Here is a 4,148-nt window from a genome sequence, read left to right on the forward strand (position 1 = left end):
GATGTGGGTGTGGGATGCGGGTGAGGGATGTGGGATGCGGGTGGGGGATGTGGGATGCAGGTGAGGGATGCGGGGTGTGGGATGTGGGTGAGCGATGCGGGTGTGGGATGTGGGTGAGGGATGCGGAGTGAGGGATGCGGGGTGAGGGATGTGGGCTGTGGGTGAGGGATGCAGGGTGAGGGATGTGGGTGAGGGATGCAGGGTGAGGGATGTGGGTGTGGGATGCAGGGTGAGGGATGCAGGGTGGAGGGTTTAGGATGTCGGGGCAGGATGCAGGGTGGGAGATTTGGGGTGTGGGTGCAGGAGAGGGGGTGCAGAAGCTGGGGTTAAGCTGCAGGTGCATTCAGGTTGCAGACAGGATTTAGGGGGAAAAATCCCCAGGATTTAGGATGCCGATGTAGGATGTGGGGTGGAGGATTTAGGCTGCGGATACAGGTTCCCAGAGGGAGGATGCAGGACATGGGCCCAGAACATAAGTTGGGGGCTGCAGAAGTGGGATGGAGGATTTAGGATGCAGGATGGAGGATTTAGGATGCGGGAGGAAGGTTCTCAGACATGGGACACAGGAGAGGGGCTGCAGAAGCGGGATCATGGGTGCAGATGTGGCGTGCAGGACACGGCACGGGATGAAAGGGCAGATGTAGGATTTGGGATGCAGATGCAGAACGTGGGATGCAGAAGCAGAATGTAGGATGCAGAGGCAGGATATGGGACAGGTGATGTGAGAAATGGGATTTAAGATGCAAATGAAGGACACCAGGTAGAGGGCATGGGGTGCAGAAGTGGGATTTGGGATGCAGGATGTAGGACATAGGAGGCGGGATACAGATATGGGACATGGGCTGCAGAACTGGGATTTAGGATGTGGAAGAAGGATTTAGGGTACAGACGTATGGGTTATAGGATGTGAGGTGGGAAACAGGACGTTGGATGCAGAAGCAGGATTTAGGATGCAGATAGGGGATGGAGGTGAAGGACAAGGGATGGTCCAGCCCCGGAGCATCACGACACAGCCCAGCCATGCACAGGGATCTCACAGCACCCTCGGAGATGGGGAATGCGTGCAACAAGCCAGGAAATGCAAATTTCCAAGGAAAAATTATAGCTTTTGAATCCCATACAGGGATTTTGCCACTTGTCCCCCATCTGGGAGGCAGAACCCCGGCCGCGTGGCCACATCTGCCTGCCAGATGTGCCGGGATGGTGATTCGGGGAGGGGAACAGAGCCCCTGCGGATGGCGAAACCTCCCCACTCCCACCCCATGTGCAGGCCAGTTTGGGAATGCCGCTCTCCCATATCACACCTGCTCCGGAGAAACGCCTGCATGGGACCAGGAATGAGCTAGAAGGAAGGACTGGATGGGACCAATCTGGCCTTGCAAATGATTTTTAATTGCAATTAAGCTTTTGTGCTGGGGCTGGGGGGATGACAGGCATGAGGCCCAGCCAGGATGCATCTATAGGGTCCACAACCCAGTATGGCCCAGCAAGGACCCTGGGCTGAGTTTATATAGGGTCCCTAGGTGGGGTGGGGGTCCCCAGTGAGGCTGGTTGGACCATCAGGTTTTGTTAGTACCCTCAGGGTCCTGACAACGGGACAGGGCTGCAGAGGCGGGATGTAGATGTGGGATGCAGGTGGAGGGTTTGGGGTGCAGATGCAGGACATGGGATGGCGCAAGACACGGGTGCAGGATGGGGAGGCTGGATGAGGGTGCAGATGCAGGACAGGTGGTGCAGGATGTGGGATACAGATGCAGGATTTAGGGTGCAGATGCAGGGTTTAGGGTGCAGATGCAGGATTTGGGATGCAGATGTGGGATGCAAGAACCCCGGTGCAGGATGCATCTCCAGGACGTGGGAAGTGGGATGCGTGGTGCAGGATGTGGGATGAAGGGTGCACACACAGGATTTGGGATGAAGGATGCAGATCCAGGGGCAGACACGGGATACAGGTGCAGGATGCAGATGTGGGATGTGAAAGCAGGACGTAGCTGCAGGATGCAAGAAGGGGGCAGGGGGCAGGTGCAGGGTGCAAGATGCAGATGCAGGCTGTGGGGTGCAGCATGCAGCCGTGGGATGCAGATGCAGCTCCAGGATGGCGATGCAGCACTTTGAGCCAAGAACAAATGGCAGAAACATTTCCCGGTCTGTTTTTTAGGGGCAAAGTTGGAATTTTTTCCACTAACATCAGCCTTTTGGGGACAGGCAATCCAACAGGTTTGCTTCTTGCCAAAGCTTTTCTATTTTCTGAGCTGTCCTCTTCAGCTCAGTGTCTCCAGGACAACAAAATATTAATTTAAGGAAAAAAAAAAAACCCTGAAGCCAGAGCAATTCCATCCAAAAGCACCCAAATCCAGCATTTCCCTTCCTAAATCGGCATCTCCCTCCTTTCTGCTCAGCGTTTCCCACTCTGGAGGTGCCGGAGGGGCTGGGTATTTAACTCAGGAGATGTTTTAGCTCTTGCAAAACCATCGCAGCAGCCTTGGGAAAGCCGCCACATTAATAAAAGCAAAAATGCAGAGGAGTCTGTTAAGGAAACTCCTGCAAAAACTTCTTCCAGAAAACACCGCAGGCAACATCGGGTTTTTCTTGGGGCTTTTTTTCCTGTCTTGTTTCACCGGGGACATGAGTTTTGCAGGTCAGCGGGTGCCCAGAGCATGGTGCAAGGTGGGCTTTTGCAGCAGGTTTGCCCCCGGAGCCTCCTGTCAGCAGCTGGGAGGGGTTTTGCAGGGGAAAACCTGGAATTTGCAGGTTAAAACTGGAATTTGTGCGTTAAAACATGCAAATAACCCCCCAAAATGGGGGGATCGGCACTGTGGATGCAGCCGGCAGCGATGCCGGGACCACGGGTGAGGGGCCCCATCGGTGCCTCTCGCCTGGCAGGCAGGAGAGGGAGAAAAATGCTTTAAAAAAGGTAAAAAAAAGCTCCAAACCAGTGAAGCTGAGGTCATTTTTTTGGCGAGGAAGTCGGTTCCTTCGAAATGCCTCCGGGTCGGGTTTAATATCAGCAGAAACATTCTTGGGCAGGGTGGGGAGAAAGCACTGCTCTTGGCATTGAAAGCGGACCCCAAAAAATCCAAAACACCCTAAAAAACCCCAAAGTCCCCCCCAAAAAACCCTCCAGTGCTTTGCAATCCCCAGGCATGAAGCAAGATGAGCATTGGTGGGGGTAGAAGAGTGAAATCAGCCCACAAAGGGGAAAAAAATCCCCCCCGAGGAGCTGGGAACTGAACCTTTAAGTGGCTTTTGAGCATCATTTGGCCCCTGCCAGGATTTTTGGGGATGTGAAGAGGAAAGTGTGGGGGCCTGGCATGGAAAATGCCATTTTTCCCATCGTTCTGAAAGGATTTAGCTCATTGCTTTGTTCCCTCCTTGATGTAGCATCATCTTGCCGGGCTCAGCACCCACCGACAGCCACCTTTGGGCAAAGAAACCTGGTGCAAGGAACATTCCCTGCTGGAAAAGATGCCAAAAAGGAGGGGGAAAATGAAATGGATTGCATCTGCCCTGCTTTGCTGGGAGGGCCGAGCAGCTCGGGGGCCTTTCGGTGCCTTGCTGCAAGCCCGCGGCCGCCCTGCGAAGCTGTTCTGGCTTTTCCAGTGATTTAGCACATTAGGAGGGTTATGGTTTGGCCATGTTTATTTTGCTAAACCTCACAAACCCATAATAGAGCTTAGGGGGAAAAGGAGGAGGCGGGGAGATGCACTGAAAAGTTATTAAAAAAAAAAAAAAAAAAAGAGAGGGGGGGTGGGGAACCCCAGCAGCTGAAGAGGGAAAATGAGTTTGGGATTGCAGTGGGGCTCTGCATCTGCAGAGCAGCTGCAGGCAGGGATGCGGCGGGTAGCAGGGATGCAGCAGGTAGCAGGGATGCCGTGGGTAGCAGGGGTGCTGCACCGTGCTGGGCACATGCACCCCACCGGAAGAAAAGTGGGAAAACATTGCACAGGAGGATCGGAGGGGGGAAAAAAGCATCTGGAGAGGTTCTGATCCTCCCTGCAAGGGAGGCAGCAAGGCGATGCTCCGGCTTGGGAAGGAGATTTCTCCTCCGCACTTGCACATTCCTCCCGTCAGCAGTATTTACATGACAGCACCAGGAGAAATCCCAGGTCGGCCGGACCACCTCCCATCCGTTATCACCCCGCTGCCGC

Source organism: Falco peregrinus, chromosome 15 (assembly GCF_023634155.1).
Source record: "Falco peregrinus isolate bFalPer1 chromosome 15, bFalPer1.pri, whole genome shotgun sequence".
NCBI lineage: Eukaryota > Metazoa > Chordata > Aves > Falconiformes > Falconidae > Falco > Falco peregrinus.